We start from the raw sequence: 18,745 nt of genomic DNA, 5'->3' as shown, positions 1-18,745 counted from the left end.
TGCCAAATCTTTAAAAGTTGATTTCCCATTAAAAAAATTGAATAAATCTATTTTGAAATAAAGGTGTTCTTCTTGACATTAAACCTCCTCCTCCTATCTCTTTATCAACCTTAATCCAAAGCACAATTAAATGTTTCAATATATGAGTTTCTCTATTTGCTATTAACAAGCATTGAAGGTTTATTCTCTGCCGGATTCCTTTCCAACTGAAATTATTATGGTAATACCAGCATCATATAGACCAATTTCATTATTAAATGTTGATTATAAGATGTAGCTACCCAAGTTTCAGCAAATAGATTGGCAAAATATTTGCCAAAGTTAATATATATGGATAAAACTGGATTTGTTAAAGATCAGAAATCTGCAAACAATGTAGCAAGACTGATTAGTTTAATACATTTAGTTCAAGAGGGAAGATTTGAGTACCACAGTGGCTTTAGATGCAGAAAAAGCATTTGATAGATTAAAATGGGATTTGCTTTTTAAACTTTTGGATAAATGTGGGTTAGAATCAATACTTATAGATAGGGTTAAAATGTTATAAAAGAATCCCAGTCCAAAGGTAGTGGCTAATGGTCAAGTTTCAGCATCTTTTTGGTTGACTAGATGAAGACAAAAAGGTTGTCCATTGTCACCAGCTTTATTTATTTTTAGCAATTGAACCTTTAGCTGAACCAAAAAGGTGAACCAGGAAGAATATTAAATAAATTTATTTGCACCCCTTCTCTGTTCGCCACAGAAGTGACCTCCCCATAGCCAACCATTTCCATTCTGAGTTACAGTCCCAAGCTCACATGCCGTCCGTGGCCTTTCACACTACCCCACCCTGACCACCTGCAGATTGGAGGAACAACACTTCATATTTTTTTGTCTGGGCACCTTCCAACCCCAGGGCATGAACATTGAGTTCACTTTATTCCATAACCAGCTTCCCTTTTTACCCCCTCCCCCTTTAACTAGTTATTCTAGTTCCTACTTCCTTTCTCTCTCCACCTAGCCTAGACTCCTCCCCCCCCTTCCTGCAGTCCTCCCCACCACTTTCACCCATTATCTCCCACCCTCACCATCCCCCTCCCCCCTTTTGTTTGGACATCTCATGTTCCACTGCACCTTGATGAAGGCTCAAGCCTGAAAAGTTGGTAATGTATCTTTACCTTTGCTACATAAAGCACTGTTTGACCTGCTGAGTTTCGACAGCATTTGTGCGTTTTTTCACTTAATCACCAGTGTCTACAAAATCCTGCGTTTTACCTCTATTTTCAGATAACGTTTTAATTTATTTAATAGATCATTTAAATTCTTTGCTTCAGCTTAACATTAGATTGAAAGAATATGGAGAAGTATCTGGTTATAAAATTAATTGAGACAAAAGTGAAATTATGCCCTTAGTAAATGGAGATTATAGCCAATGCAATAAGTTAATTAAATTTAGATGGCCAGACGCTGGATAAAATATTTAGGTTGTAGTGACTGCTCCAGTAGAGCTCTTAAATGAATTCAACACAGTATTAGTCAGCAAAGACCCTTTATTTAAATTTGTCTCCTCTTTTAAATCTCTTCTGGCCTGAACACCCAGGACTAGAAGTGACATTCCCCCATGTGTGCAACTCACCTGCAGCATGCATCTTAAAGTAATGATAACAGGAGACCCACACCATCTTGAAGGTGAGTACCCAACTCCTCAGTGTACTGTGACCCAGCCCAGCACTGTGCACACACCCCTGGCCAGGTAAGTGAGCAGCGACCAGGCCCACGGTGCTGCATGGCTGCTCAGTGAGCCACATAGGCAATAGTTCAGCCCACTGTGCTATGCAGCCACTCAGCCCGCTACCCCCCCCCCACAATCGTCATCCAAAAAAGATGAAATGGCTGCACGCACCTTAGGCGGACACCCTCATCTCCTGGGCTAGGGGTAATGAATAGGAGAATGTCCCCCAATGCCTAAAGTGTATACAATCCCTTCCCTGGGGGGGTGGGAGTGAGCAATCCCAGCAAAACCCATGGCATCTCGTCTATCCAGTTGGGCCCAGTGAGTAGGACTTTGAGTACAGTCTTGAGATGCCGGTGGAAACGTTCCACTAGACCATTGGACTGCAAGTGATATGCTGTGGTGTGGTGCAGTTGTGTGCCACAAAAGCGTCCAAGGGCAGTCTATAACGTGGAGATGTATTGTGCTCCGCGTTCTGAGATGACGTGTAGGATCTCCGAATCTTTAGGTCCAATTGGCAATTAAAACTCTGGCACTTGTCTCAGCATTGCTGGATAGCAATGGGATGGCCTCTGACCATCGCATGAATCGATTTATGACCGTGAGGATGTATCTCATGTTCTGAGACACTGCCAGTGGTCTGACCAGGTCCATATGCACATGTTCAAAATGAAAGCGCATTGCTGGGAAAGACTGGAGAGGCACCTTGGTGTGCCACTGAATTTTGTAAGTTTGGCAGTGAGTACATGTCTTGGCCCACTGTGCAATGTCTCTCTTAAGTCCATGCCATACATATTTGGTTGCCATGAGCTTGACTATTGTTCTGATGGAGGGATGGGACAGGTTGTGAACTTCGTCAAAAAGGCGCCAACTCCAAGACGTGGGGACTACTGGCCTGGAGTAGCCCATAGACATGTCACAAAGCAGACTTGGCCCGCCCAGTTGTGGTCCCACACGATGTACGTCTAGGTTTTTGATGGCAGTTCTGTATGCCTGAACATCTGGGTCCACGGCCTGTGCACTGGCCAAGCCAGAGGTATTGATGCCATCCTGGATATGATGTACTGTCAGTCTAGACAGCATGTCAGTGACCAGATTGTTTTTTTTCCCTGAAATATGATGCCCATCCATAGTGAACTCAGAAATGTATGACAACTGGCATTGATGCTTGGTTGACCACTGTTCCGATATCTTGCTAAAGGCAAAAGTGAGTGGCTTATGGTCTGTGAAAATGGTGAAATGGCAGCCCTCCAAAATGTATCAGAAGTGTTGTGTGGCCAGGTACAACACCAACCGCTCTTGATCAAATGTGCTGTACTTCATTTCTGATGGCCTTAGGTGGCGGCTAAAGAAAGCCAATGACCATTGTCAGACTGTTTGAGAACTGTTCCCACCGCTGTATCAGAGGCATCTATGTTGAGAGCAGGGCAGCGGTGGAATTAGGATGCGCGAGCATTGCTGCATTGGCCAGAGTGCCTTTGGTGTCTGCGAATGCAAACTCCACCTCTGAGGTCCAAGTAACTTGTGGTGAGGAGTTGAAATGGTGGACCAAGAATTTCAGTGGCTGCCAGAATTAAACGGTGATAGAAATTCACCATGCCAAAAATTTCTGCACTCTTTTAACCATGGTATGTTTTGGGAAAACACGTATGGCACCCACTTTGGTGGATAGGGGAAACACATCTTCTGTCGTGATCTTGTGCACTAGGAAATCAAGAGTCGCTCTGCCAATCTGGCATTTGCTAGGGTTGACATTAAGTCATAATTCATCTAGCTGTTGGAACAGGCGGCATAAGTGCAGTTGGTGTTCTTGCTTATTTCGACTGGCGATGAGGATGTCATCTAAGTATATGTATGCGAATTCTAAATCACTGCCCAAAGCATCCATAAGCCGCTAGAACGTTTGAGTGGTGTTCTTCAAACCAAATGACATCTTGAGGAATTCAAAAAGCCCGAAAGGAGTAATAGTTGCAGTTTTGAGAATGTCATCTGGATGGACTGGGATTTAACAATATCCCTTGATGTAGTCAACCTTGATAAAAACACAGCAATTGTGCAGGCAGGCAGCAAAATCCTGTATGTGCAGAATAGAGTCAGGCGCAGTTATATCGTTGAGTCTGCGGTAGTCACCACAGAGTCTCCACCCATGTGTAATGGTGATGCCTAAGGGCTGTTGAAATGCCGAATGATACCCAATTCCTCCATTATCTGGCAGGAGATGACGAGCCCTAGAGTAAAATTGGAGGGCATGAGGTGTCAATGAAATGGGACATGCCATGCATCATTGTCAAGGAATTGAATTTAGGAGAGACCACACCAGGAAATTCGTTGAGCAAGGCAGCATAGGTGTCAGTGCGAAGAGCATGTACTCTGAGTAGGGAGACTTGTCGTTTGCTGCTTATCAAATGTTTGGAAAGTAGTGGCATTGACTAGCTTCTTTTGCTTAACATCAAACTAGCAGGTTCTGGGCCCATAGGAAATCTGCAGCCAAGTTAGGCTGTGCGAAAGATGTCAAAATGAAATTCCAATGGAATGCTGCCTCTCCTATCTTGTGATGCGTCGCATGCCAAAGCTGGGTACGGAAGTCCCGTTCCCAGCTTGAAGGGGGAAGTCCCTGTCGCTTATACGTCTTTTTGAAGTATGTTGGTGGGAGCAAACTGAGCTCAGCACCGTGTCCACGAGAAATTTGCGCTTATAAGCGTCATCATGAAGATAGAGGAGGCCAGTACTTGTGCCAGCTGTCGAGGCCACTACTGGCAGCTGGCATTGTTGTTTCCCAACAACTTTTCAGGCTTGCCACTGCCATCGTGGTAGCCACATGGGGACACGCAACTATGGGCAATTTTCCCCCACCAGGGGTGGTAAAAACACTATTTTTGGCGCCTGCGGAACATTCGTCCATTTTTGTTTGAACTTCAGCTACAGGTGGTGCACAGGGCACGGGAGCTGTCTCTGCCGTGAACATGGGCTGTATGGAGGCAGTCTCTTGCCTTGGCATCCAGTCAGCCTTCTAGCCCATGTCATGGGATGGCTGAAATCCATGTTTGCTATTGGTATTGTAACAATATTAATATTTGGGGAGAATTTATAAGATTTAGAGTAGGTCACATACATAGACACATTTTAAAACAAATCTTATTTGAAAGACTGAAGAATTCACATTGCAGGATCTCTGGAGAATGTAAACACCTTTCACAAGTAGGTGTTAATTGAACTGATGTCATAAAATGCTTGACCATCCTCTTGCTGGAGTCATGCTGTCTATCAGTACCCTTTCTGCAAAGTGCTCACAGAAAGGTCAATTCTGGATTGTTTACCTAAGATAACCATAGATGGAGCAGAAGAAAGAACTCCTGTTGTTTTGCTCAGGAAGGTGGGGGTTTTGCAAGACGCAACTCACATGCTCTTTTTGAAGTTTCAGATGGAAAAGAGAGAGAGTTGAGTTAACAGCTCCATCAGTCAGTCAGTGTGTGGGATACTGAAAGTAACTGAAAAGTGCAATCCAGGGAAAACTGTTTGAAATTGATGAAAGCAAGTTCCAGAACAGTAGATGGCTGGAAGTGCTGTCTGATGTTTCTCTTGAAATAGAGGAAGGAATGGAACTCTGTGGTAGCTTGAAGAAAGAGATTACCACCTAGAAGACTCTGATGGGGCAAGTTTCAACAGCGAGACCCTGAGGTGACTCGTGGTGATACCTCAGTTGTGGAAATCCTGAAGCAACAAATATCTTTTCTGCAAACCCTACAAGAACCTTCCGGAGCGGTAAACATTTACCTTCCAAGCATCAAGCCTGGTGAACTTTATACATGTTAAATTCTGTGCACAGTATGGTGATTCCCTGTAACCAAAGAACTTGGAAGGGGAAGTGAGATTGAACTGTGAACCACTTGAATTTACACACACATTACATACAGGTGCATTTAGAATTAGAAGGAGGTAATTTGGGTTAGTATAGAGTATAGCATAAGAATAGAGTTGTTAAAGCTTGATTCTATTTTCATGTTTGAAGTTGATTAAAGCCACTTGTCTTGGTGAATGTCTATTGCTGCTGGGTTTTGGGGTCCTTTGGGCTCATAACAGTAAGGGGACGTGACCTGGGAGCTTCCCCAGGAATAAGGTCTCAAAAAGAAAGCAATTGGAATGACCATCTGCTAGCGCGAGCATCTCATTCATTAAATCGGATGGATTCCTGTTGCCTAGCCCCTCCATATTGAAACGCTGCATGCCCCATTCATGCCTGGTTAATTCCAGAGTGTTCAGGAGGAACTGCCGGAACCTAGTGTATTGGTTTTCTATTGGGGCCTGGCCAATAAATTCACTTACTTTAGCTGCTGTAGTGGTGTCCGGTGCCCCAATGAGGTGCAAAAATTTCATGTCTTCAGCTGTTATTCCATGAAGGTAGAACTGGGTCTCAGCCTGGTTCAGCCACACTTGAGGCTGGTGGGCCCAGAAAGGGGGCATGAATGCCTACTGCTGCTATTGTTCCGTCCATGTTGACTATGGATTCAACCTTTGGATGAATCTTGCAGGCGGGGTCACCAATTGTAGCAACTACTCCAGTAGAGCTGCTAAATGAATTCACCAGACACAGTATTAGTCAGCAAAGATCCTTAATTTAAATTTGCCTCCTCTTTATCCCTTCTGACCCAGACAACTGGGACCAAAAGTGATATTACTCCATGCCTGCAACTCACCTTCAGGTCCCATGTCTTAAAGTAAAGACAATAGGAGCCCTGCGCCATCTTGAAGGTGAGTACCCAACTCCTCAGTGCACCGTGACCCAGTCTACAGTGCTGCATGCGCCCCCCCCGGCCAAGTGAGTGAGCGGCAACCAGGCTGCTTGGTGAGACACGTGGGCGATGGTTCATCCCACTGCGCTATGTGGCCGCTCGGCCCACTACAAGGTATTCATGTGGAACCACAGTTAAAACATTTATTCCAGTTAAATTACTCACCTGTGGCAGCGTACATTCTCGTGGTGAACCGGCCCCGCTTGATCACCACAGGTGGGGCAACCATGGGGAAATGGTGTTGTCAGAGATTTCTCTGACTCCAGCATCTTTTCCAGTGTGTACCGTGGACAGCGAATATGATGTCACAATGCACCAGGTGACTGAACTAATGCTGCCCTTAAAGGGACGTGCTGAATTTGAATGAAAATAGTCATTAACGACCCTCAACATGGTGGTTGTGTTTCTTCCACTGCTCACACCGCCACAGTGGTGACCCCCGACACGCCCAGATGTTTTTCTGGACTCAAAACACCATGGATTCAGCAGAGGTTAATGCTGTCTCCATCAAGCTTCCCCCCTTTTGGACCCATCGACTAAGAACGTGGTTCAGGCAGGCGGAAGCACAATTTCAACTCGTAACTTCTCCTCAGACACCATGATGTTCTATCATGACGTGAGCGATCTGGACCAAGATACGGCATCGAGGGCGGACGACATCATCCACCAACCCCCCCCACCCCAGGCTATGGGTAAGTACACCTCCCTCAAAAATCTGCTGCTTGGAACTTTTGGGCTAACTCCCCAGCAATGGGCTTCCAGGCTCCTTCACCTAGATGGGCTGGGGACCATAGTCCATCTGCACTGATGGACAAAATGCTGGCCCTGGCAGAAGACCACAAGCCTTGTTTTCTCTTCCGCCAGATATTCCTGGAACAGATGCCGGAGGACATCCAGCTGCTCCTCACAGATGAAGACTTCTCAAACACGAGGAGAGCAGCAGCCCATGCGGATACCCTCTGGCGCACGAAGAGGGAGAACGAGGAACCCCTCAACCAGGTGGCACAACCAGGAGCTAGCTGACCGCAGGCTGCTCCCAAGACAAGCCAGAGGAGGGCCAGTCGACCTGGTGTTTCTACCACCAGTGCTGGGGAGCACAAGCCCATAAGGGCCGCCAGCCCTACGGGTTTCAGGAAATGACCAGGCCAGCCGCCGTTGATGACTGTGACGGCTGGCCACATAAACAGCCTCCTTCATGTGACGGATAGATCCACCGGCCACCGATTCTTGGTGGACACAGGGGTTGAGCTCAGCGTCCTTCCCCCCACAGCATTAGAGACTCGCACCCGATCTTGAGATCCAACCCTGCAGGCAGCCAATGGCTCCACCATCAGGACCTACGGCACCTACAGGGCCACAGATCCAAATCGGGAAGGAGAAGTTCCAATGGAGATTTGTCCTATCCTCCGTGGGCACCGTGCTGTTAGAGACCAAATTCCTCATAGCTCATGGCCTACTGGTTGACATGAAGGGCAAAAGGCTGGTCAATGAACTGGGAAACGTCCGGTGCTCAGACAGTGCCTGGGCATCACCACTCCATCTGATCCCAAAATCGTCCGGGGGCTGGAAATTGTACGGGAACTACTGTTGGGACGCAACCACTCGTGATATGTACCCGGCGCCCCACATACAGGACTTCTCCGCCAACCTCCATGGTGCATGGGTCTTCTCCAAAGTGGACCTCATGTGGGGATACCATCAGATCCCGGTGCATCCAGATGACATGGGTAAGACAACCATTATCACCTCTTTCGGCCTGTTCGAGTTCCTGCGTATGTCCTTCGGACTAAAGAATGCAGCCCAAACGTTCCAGCGCCTCATGGACGCAGTTGGAAAAGACCTGGACTTTTGTGTTCATTTACCTGGACGATATTCTCATTGCCAGTTGCAATCACGATGAACACAAATCCCATCTCCGCACACTCTTTGCCCAGCTGACGGACTACAGCCTAATGGTCAATACAGCCAAATGCCAGTTCGGCAAGGAGTCCCTCCAGTTCCTGGGGCATACCATCTCGGTGGCTGGGACCACCCTGATGCCAGAGAAGGTGGCGGCCATCCAACATTTCCCTAAACCCTCCACCCTTAAAGGCCTGCAGGAGTTCATGGGGATGGTGAACTTTTACTATCGTTTCATCCCTGGGGCTGCCCGCACCATGCGCCCATTGTTTGTGCTGATAGCCACCAAAGAAAAAACCTTATCCTAGCTGGCAGAGGCAAACAAGGCTTTCGCGGCAATGAAGGAAGCCCTTGCCAGCGCGACGCTGCTGGTGCACCCATGGCCGGAGGCACACACGGCACTCTCTGTGGATGCCTCAGATACAGCAGTCGGGGGTGGGGTCCTGGAACAATGGCTTAATGGACAATGGCACCCGCTGGCCTTTTTCAGAAAGCAGCTGCGACCACCAGATCTCAAATACAGCGCCTTCAACCCGAAGCTCCTGGCGCTGTACTTGGCCATCCACCATTTTCATTACTTCCTGGAGGGCAGGCCATTCACAGTCTTCACGGACTACAAGCCCCTCACCCAGGTACTGGCGATGACCAAGGACATGTGGACCGCCAGACAACAGTGCCATCTCTCGTAACATGTCGGAGTTCACTACCAACATCCGCCACAGGGCAGGCAAGGACAATGTTGTGGCGGAGGCACTCTCGCACCCAGCCATCAACACACTTGCCGCCGGGTTGGACTACGCACAACTAGCCCAGGCCCAGCCATCTGATGCAGAGACGCAAGTCCTCTGGACCACCATCTCAGGCTTCAAACTCAGGATGTCCAAGTACCTAACAGCCCGGACACATTGCTCAGTGATGTTTCAACAGGTACGCTGCGTACCTGGCAAGCGAGAGTCTTCAGTCTGGTACATGACCTTGCTCACCCCGCGGTAAAGACAACTGTGCGGATGGTCACGGAGTGGTTCTGTGGCATGAGCTTAAGAAACAGGTGGCGGAGCTGCCCAAGAACTGCACCATGTGCCAGACCTCCAAGGTCCACCGGCACACACAGGCTCCCAACCAGGACTTCGACTCGGCGGCTCGCAGGTTTCAGCACATCCACGTAGATATCGTTGGCCCTTGCCGGTGTCCAGGGAGGCACATTACCTACTCACAGTGGTGGACTGATCCAAGCCACAAGATGACCCGAGGCTATCCCCATCAAGGAAGCCTCTGTGGAGACGTGCGCCAGGATCCTGGTCAGCCAGTGGATCATCCAGTTCGGGGTCCTGGCGCACATCACCAGCAACAGGGGTGCCCTGTTCACATCTGCTCTGTGGACCCAAATGGCAAAACTCCTGGGGGGGTGGGGGGGCCAAGTTCCACCACATCTCGGCCTACCATCTGCAGTCCAATGGTTTGGTGGAGAGGTTCCACCAACACCTTAAGTCCTCACTCATGGCCAGACTCACCGGCTTGGACTGGGCAGACGAATTACCCTGGGTCCTCCTCAGGATCAGGGATGCACCCAAGGAGGACCTGCAAACCTCAGTAGTGGAAATGGTATACGGTGCACCACTCTCCCTGCCTGGCGTGTTCTTCGGCCTGGAACCCGACACCGCGCCCAGGGACGCGAACCTGCTGGTGGACCTCCGCAAGACTGCCCTTCCTGGCCCCCCAACCCCCAGCATGCTTTGGCACTCGGCCAGCCCACCTCCCCAAAGAACTCGGCTCTGCCCAATTCATGTTCATTCGGAGAGGACCACAGGCGGCACCACTACAACGCCCATACAAGGGTCCATACAAGGTCCTACACCGTTCCGGCGGAACCTTCACACTGGACGTTGGGCGGAGGGAGGAACTTTTCATGGTGGACCGCCTAAAGGTGGCCCATCTGGACTGGTGGAGACAGCCTGGCCCAAGCGAGAGGGTTGCCCACCAAAGTGGTGAGACGCGTAGCCAGTTCTGGAGGGGGTTGTGTAGCGGCGCACTCGCTCAGGGCAAACCGTTTCCACTTATAACGCCATGTGGCGGGGTAGCCCTGGGAAGATGGCGCCGTCAGGGGTTTCTTCCTTGCTCAAACCTCCCGCATAGCATGCGCCCTGGGCAACGATTGTGACATCATCACGCATGTGGTGACTGAACCAACGCTGCCCTTAAAGGGGCAGATGCCATATTCAAATACAACAGTCGTTAACAACCCTCAGTGTGGTGGCTGTGCTTTTTACACTGCTCACCCACCACAGAGGTATGATTTAAGGGGTTTGCAGCTCCCCAATTTAATGAATTATTATAAAGAAATCCAGTTACAATTTATTAATGTAGTGTATGACTTAGATAAATTCCAGCTTGTGTGAATAGAAAACTTAATAAAAGAGGGGAAGCAACTCCACAAGACTTTATTTATGTGCCTCTGTGTTTTTAAATGGAATGCAGGAAACACTGCTAAAGTAAGTTTTTTTTATCTTTCTAAATATTTTTATTAAATTTCACCTAAGTAAACAGATATATACAGAAAATTTGTAAAATACACAACAGTGATGTCTAATTTATAGAATACATCTATAGGGTAACAGAACTGTTTACAATTTAATCCTGAATATTATATTTTCATTTTCTCCCTATCTCTTGAGTCCATTACTAAGCCGAAGTTCTATAATTAAAGTATACCTTGAAGTATAAAGTGTTGGAAGACAGGTTTTATAATAAAACTAAAGGATCTGAAAGTAGTTCGGAAGAGGCTGCCATAAGTTTTGAAACCTTATGTCTAAGTTACTAACAGAATAGTGAATCTTTTGTACATTTAAACATAACATAATATCCCTCAGCCACTGAGCATGGGTAGGTGGGGCAGCATCCCTCCATTTTAGTAATATTGCAAGCCTGACCAAAAGAGAGGCAAAAGCCAGAACCTGAGATTTAAATGGAGTCAAACAAATGTCATCCTCTCCAGTGGTACCAAATTGGACAGCCAGAGGGTTAAGTTCAAGATTTAAGTTAAGGATTAAGGTTAAGGTTTGGAAAACATCCCTTCAATATTTTTTGACGCTAGGGCACGACCAAAATATATGAATAAGAGAGGCCTCATCTCTCTTACATTTATCACAACAAGAATTTACATCTGGACAAATAAGAGATAATTTCGCTATGGCCATATGAGCCCTATGCACAACTTTAAATCGCACCAAACTTTGATGAGCACAGAGGGATGTGGAGTTAACCAACTTAAAGATTAAATCCCAAACCTCATCCAACAATGAAAGTCTTAAATCTTGTCCCCATGCACATTTAGTTTTATCAAGAAGGGCAGATCTTAAACCTTTAAGAGTGGGTTGTAAATTTTAAAAACACATCAACAATATTCCTATCAGGTACACCAGGAAACGTGGGTATCTGAGAATGGAGAAAATGTCTGATTTGCAAATATCTGAAAAAATAGGTATTTGGTAGGCTGAACTTTTCAGAAAGTTGTTCAAATGATGCAAAGCAGTTATCAACAAAAATATCTTTAAAGCACTTAATACCCAGTCTATGCCATTCTTGAAATGCAGAATCATGTAAGGAAGGTAGGAAAAAATGATTGAATGGAAAAGAACTTGAAAGAGAGAAACCATAATATCCAAAATATTTTCTGAACTGTGCCTGACAACTGGATTATCAATAGATTTATCTAAAGAAAAAGGAAGTGAGGATCCAAATCTGAAACAGAGAGATTTTTACCTGAACACAACTCCATTTCTATCACAATAGGCAGTCATTTATGAAAATGTATCCAAAATATAAGGTTGCGATAATATTGGCCGCCCAGTAATAAAATCGGAAATTGGGCAGCACTAAATACCACCATTTCTTTCAGATTTTTGAAAGTGAACTTTATTTAATCAGGGTCGCTTACTCTTCCATATATAGGACAACATAATAGAATATAATGAATCAAAAAAAGTTTGTAGTCTGAAAAAGATATAAGAATTTAGGCAAAATGTTCATTTTGATAGAGTTAATTTGGCCCACCAAAGATGTGGACAAGGGTGACCACTGCATTAAGTTTCACATTTTTTAAACAAGGTAAGGACATTTTCATTAAAAAGACACTAATGCTTTCTTGTAACTGTAGTACCTAAATAAGTAAATTGATTTTAAACAACCTTAAAAGGAAACTTAGTGCACACTAATGCAAGTTAGGGAAAAGTTTACTTTTATGAAAATTTTGTTTGTACCCTGAAAACTGACTAAATTGAGAAAGTAACAACAGAGGAGGTAGGGGAGATATGAAAAACCAAAGATCGTCTCCATACAGAGAAACTTTATGTTGCACTCCCTTCCTCCAAATCCCTAAAATCCCTAAGATGTCCTCGCATCTTTGAAATGCAATTGCTAATGGCTCTATTTCCAAATCAAAAAGTAATGCATTTAGGGAACACCCTTGATGGGTTCCCATTGGAGAGTAAAAGGTTTAGACTGTTGAAAGTTAGTAAGAGTTGAAGCAGTAGGCCACAAATACAATATTTTATTCATGTAATAAAATTTGGACCAAAATTAAATTTTTCTAAAATCGCACACCGCAATCAAATGCTTTCTCCACATCTAAAGAAAGGACACATTCAGGAACTAAGGCTGAGTATAAAATGTCAAATAAGCAATGTATATTTAAATAAGAGTAACAATTTTTAATAAAGCCAGTTTGGTATTCGGATATAATTGATGGTAAAATATTCTCCAATCTACGGGCCAAACTTTAGCCAAAATTTTAACATCAACATTTAATAAAGAAATTGACCTGAAGGACGAGCACTCAATAGGATCTTTATCTTTCTTTGCAATAAGAGTAATACCACCTTCATTGAATGATGTTGGAAGCTTACCTTTCTTAAGCAAATCAGACAACACAGAACTTAAATAGGGTGAGAGCAAAAAAGAAAATGATTTGAAAAACTCCACATGAAGCCCATCAGTATCCAGTGATTTTCCAGATTGCAAAGAGATAGCTTGAAAGAATAATATAATCCTGAAAGAATAATATGACTGTTAGTATCTGATATTACATTGTGATGAACAAAAGCAATATTTTGGTTAATAAGAATCACTTTTGCCTGAAAGGTGGAGTGAAAATTCCGCCCCTCCATCATGCCATGAGGCGTGAACTATCAAAGCTACCAAAGTAAGTTTAAAGGAGAAGCAAAGTCCCAGAGAGTTTAAAGGGAGCACAGGAAACAATTTATAGAATTTACTTTCATTAACAGTTTTTAGCTTTAAAATGGTAATTTCTGGGACTGCTCATCATGACATAATGTTATGTAAAAAGGGATTAGATTTTACAGACAATGTTTTTACATCTGAAGCCAGAGGAATATCAATTTCAGAAGAAATAAACACTATTCTTGGAAATAAATTTGCGAATATTAAGCAGAATAAAGATTGAGACAGCATAATATTACCCAAAAATCTGTAAATTATGTAGTTTTCCAGGAGAGTCAACATCAATATCATATTAAATAATATGAAATTCAGAATTGATGTTGTGACAGAATACGTTGTGTTTTATCTTTCTTTGGCTTGGCTTCGCGGACGAAGATTTATGGAGGGGGTAAAAGTCCACGTCAGCTGCAGGCTCGTTTGTGGCTGACAAGTCCGATGTGGGACAGGCAGACACGGTTGCAGCGGTTGCAGGGGAAAATTGGTTGGTTGGGGTTGAGTGTTGGGTTTTTCCTCCTTTGCCTTTTGTCAGTGAGGTGGGCTCTGCGGTCTTCTTCAAAGGAGGTTGCTGCTCGCCAAACTGTGAGGCGCCAAGATGCACGGTTTGAGGCGATATCAGCCCACTGGCGGTGGTCAATGTGGCAGGCACCAAGAGATTTCTTTAGGCAGTCCTTGTACCTCTTCTTTGGTGCACCTCTGTCACGGTGGCCAGTGGAGAGCTCGCCATATAACACGATCTTGGGAAGGCAATGGTCCTCCATTCTGGAGACGTGACCCACCCAACGCAGCTGGATCTTCAGCAGCGTGGACTCGATGCTGTCGACCTCTGCCATCTCGAGTACTTCGATGTTAGGGATGAAAGCGCTCCAATGGATGTTGAGGATGGAGCGGAGACAACGCTGGTGGAAGCGTTCTAGGAGCCGTAGGTGATGCCGGTAGAGGACCCATGATTCGGAGCCGAACAGGAGTGTGGGTATGACAATGGCTCTGTATACGCTTATCTTTGTGAGGTTTTTCAGTTGGTTGTTTTTCCAGACTCTTTTGTGTAGTCTTCCAAAGGCGCTATTTGCCTTGGCGAGTCTGTTGTCTATCTCATTGTCGATCCTTGCATCTGATGAAATGGTGCAGCTGAGATAGGTAAACTGGTTGACCGTTTTGAGTTTTGTGTGCCCGATGGAGATGTGGGGGGGCTGGTAGTCATGGTGGGGAGCTGGCTGATGGAGGACCTCAGTTTTCTTCAGGCTGACTTCCAGGCCAAACATTTTGGCAGTTTCCGCAAAGCCATGAAAGACCCCAACAATGAAGACGCTGTTTACATCCGGTACCGCACGGATGGCAGTCTCTTCAATCTGAGGCGCCTGCACGCTCACACCAAGACACAAGAGAAACTTGTCCGTGAACTACTCTTTGCAGACGATGCCGCTTTAGTTGCCCATTCAGAGTTGTGTTTTATATTGTTTACAGATATGATTTTGGAAGATAAAGTGTGACAGGTTTTTTCAGTCCAGGTCACATACAAACACTTCAAAACAGATCTCATTTAAAATATTGGAGCTCTGCTCAAGCCAGACAGTCCGGCTCAGAGTACCTTGTAAAAGGTTTGGAGAGCATCCAAGGGACTTCACTAATGGATTGTTGTTTTGAAAAGTAACCGATGAAAGAATCCAGAGGATTAAGTTCGGAGCTGCAGTCTGTCTGAGTGGAAGTTGCTGTTCTAAGAGGGTCATGTGGTTTTTCAAGCAGAGAAAGAAAAAAACAGGCTTTTCTCTGAGTGTGTGTGTGTGAGAGAGAGAGAGAGAGAGAGAGAGAGAGAGAGAGAGAGAATTCAGTTCTATAGTTCTACAGTTCAGCAGCAGCAGCTGGGACTGGAACAGGACAAGTTGTCAAACTTGTAGAAAATCTCCATTTTGAAGATGGGTTGTGAGTGCTTAGTTCAGCCTAGTCAAAGCCCTTGTGGTCCATACAAGAGGAGAGGACTGGCTGCCTAATGTTTCATTTTAAATAAGAGAAATAAAAAGGAATTCTGTGGTGACCTGAAAGAAAGAGGTTATCATCTGGAAAACCCTGATGGGGCAAGTTTCTTCGGCAAGACACCAAAGTGGCTGATAAAAAGGAATCAGCTTTGTGGGTGTCCCATGAACAACAAATCTCTCTCTGAAAACCGACAAGAACCTTCCTGAGCAGTAACCATTTACCTTTCAAGCACCAAAGCCTGGTGAAATTCATAAATGTTAAATTCTGTGCACAGTATAAGAAGTGCCTGCAACCAGTGAACTTGGAGGAGTGGAGAAGTGAGATTGAACTGTGAACCAAAGAACTTTTCTTAAATTTACACACACACTACATACACATGCCCTTAGAATTAGAAAGGGGTTAAGTAAGTTACTAGTGATAAGATAAAGTTTGATCCTGTTTTCATGTTTAAAGATAATTAAAAGCAACTTTTGTTTAAGTAACCATTTGTCTTGGTGAATATCTATTGGTGCTGGGTTTTGGGGTCCTCTGGGCTCGTAACAATATGCATAATTTATCAAAACTTCATTGTAAGTAACTCCAGTATCTGTTATTCATGTGTGTGGCAATGAGGTACCTTTTTAATGTTCAAGACAGCAAACTATCCTACTCAGTAAATGTGCAATTTGATCCCCAAATGAACACACAAACTCACTCCAAATACTTTACTTTTTCTCAGTGAAATTTCTAATCTCCAAATTAAGTGTTTAAATATAATCAATCTACTTTTAATACTTTGTTTTGGCTTGGAAAATATATTTTTGCCTCAAATTCTTCTCTGCAAGCTGGATTTATATTGTACAATTTGAACAGAGTGCATTGAATTTTCTCCTTTTGTACTGAGAATAAGAATTAGAGTTTATTATCCCATGTATAAACACAATGTACAGATTCATTGAAATAATACATATATAAGTCAAGTCACATTTGTTTGTCATTCATACTATAAACATTGCAGTGCTGGTTATTTACATGGATAAATTACCTCAGAAACTTTTTATAAATAACATATCACTTATATCTATTTATAAATCTATTCATAATATTTATAAATATAAATTACTACATGAGAGAAAAAAAGATTTAAAAAAATGATAGACAAATATTCACTATGGCAGTTAGTGAACAAAATGTGTTGTTACATTGTGCAAACCAATAGTTCTCAACCTTTTTTTTCCGACTCACAAACTACCTTTGGTAATCCTTTTCTAACCTCAGAGCATCTATGGCATCCTATTACTTAAAGTGGTATGAGAAGGATAAAGAAGGGTGAGAACCACTGACAAAGGATGCCATAGGTGTTCTGTGGTTAGTAAATGTTATGTCTCTGTGTTACTTGGGAGGCTTCTTAAATAACATAGAGATGCAAGATTCAAATAACAAAAAAGACTTTACTTACTGATGTCTTCCACCATCTCAGGAAACTGTTCACACACATGCATATATGCTCCACAGTGGTCCACTTCATTTACTACAGTGAGAAGAGTGTATTCTTACACGGTTAAAAATAGTTCACATTATCCAGACTATATCCTCCTTCTCAAGATAAAGAAAAATTTAGTATTCTTTATCACTTTCTTTCCAATGTAACTTAAGTGACTGAACTTGTGCACTAGTTTATTTACACAACTATTTTAAAATATTTCTTATTGATATCGCACTGGCAGCAGTATGTTGCTTTTGCACCTTCTGGATTTGGCTGTGACCGTTGAGCTCTATGCTGCTTGTATACATGTAGGTGATGTAGCTTGTTGTGCTTCATCTGACAACTGCTGTGTTAATGTTTCGGTATTAGTGGTTGTGGTCTCTTCGCTTGATATCTCATGATATTGGTGTTGCAGGCGTTGCTGGTATTAAAGCTTTCTGCTTTATCACATCTTGTGTTGGCTGGATGTGAATTCTGTTTCTCCTCAGCTAATTCCCAGAGTCTGTCTCGACCTTGGTGTCTCAGCTTCTCTGATGACCTTTGCTGGGGTCCACGTTTTCAACGTCAGCTCTTAAATATGCACATGTTGCCCTCTGAAGAGTTCTGGCAATGTTTGTGCATGTTTATTATAATGCTGGTGTCCTTCCAGCTAGTCTTCTTCTGGTTTCCTCCTGGCCTTTGGAGGGTGTATTTTGCTTGGCAGAGTTGTTTTAAATCTCCTGCCATTTAGAAGTTCTGCCGGGAACTTTGTTAGCTCTTAAAGTGTTGCTTGTATTGATAGAAGAGCTAGGTATGGGTCTTCTTTAGTTTCACAACACTTAATTAGTGTGTAAAGACAGTTTGCATGTCTTTCAATGAACCCATGACTTTGTGGTAGTATGGGGATAATGTAGTAATAACCCATACTCTGCAGCCAGCTTTCTGAATTCTTGTGATGTGAACTGTGTTCCATTATCACATATTACTTGCTTGGGTATTCCTTGTTCAACAAGGAGTGCTCTCATTCCTGAGGTGATAGTTGATGCTCTCAGGTCTTTCACCCTTTTGACAAATGGAAACTTAGAGTAGTAACAGGCTACTATTAAATACCACTTTTGATTCTTGGTGAACAAATCTGCTCCCATTGTGTGCTATGGCCTGGCACATACTTCTGTGGCAATCATTTCATCTTTTTGTTGTGTTTCTGTACATTTGGCATATTTGACATGTCGTCTCCATATTTTCAATGTCTTCTGTTATGAGCCCAAAGGACTGCAAAACCCAGCAGTAATAGATATTCACCACAAGTAGTTACTTAAACAAAAGTTGTTTTTAATTATCTTTAAACATGAAAACAGAATCAAACTTTAACTTATCTCTATTAACTTAACTAAACTCAACTTAACTCCCTTCTAATTCTAAGCGCGTGTATATGTAATGTGTGTGTAAATTTAAGAAAAGTTCTTTGGTTCACAGTTCAATCTCACTTCTCATTCTTCCAAGTTCACTAGTTGCAGGCAATTCTTATACTGTGCACAGAATTCAACATGTATAAAGTTCACCGGCTTTGGTGCTCGAAAGGTAAATGTTTACTGCTCAGGAAGGTTCTTGTAGGGTTTTCAGAGAGAGATTTGTTGTTTCAGGATTCCCACAACTGAGGTACCACCATTAGTCACCTCAATGTCTTGCTGATGA

The 18,745-nt window shown here is 43.9% G+C and overlaps 1 long non-coding RNA gene across 1 annotated transcript in view; it reads right to left on the bottom strand.

The window, feature by feature from the left end:
- The window catches only part of LOC138757920 (uncharacterized), a 57,319-nt gene that overhangs the window by 29,361 nt on the left and 9,213 nt on the right, over positions 1-18,745 (bottom strand). The window contains exon 2 of the long non-coding RNA XR_011353993.1: positions 17,045-17,116. This is a non-coding gene — a long non-coding RNA (uncharacterized lncRNA). The remainder of the gene's footprint in view (positions 1-17,044; positions 17,117-18,745) is intronic.

The sequence above is a fragment of the Narcine bancroftii genome, chromosome 1 (genome assembly GCF_036971445.1).
Source record: "Narcine bancroftii isolate sNarBan1 chromosome 1, sNarBan1.hap1, whole genome shotgun sequence".
Lineage (NCBI taxonomy): Eukaryota > Metazoa > Chordata > Chondrichthyes > Torpediniformes > Narcinidae > Narcine > Narcine bancroftii.
Note: the sequence above shows the minus strand (reverse complement) of the source record. Positions and strands in the feature narration are given on the sequence as shown.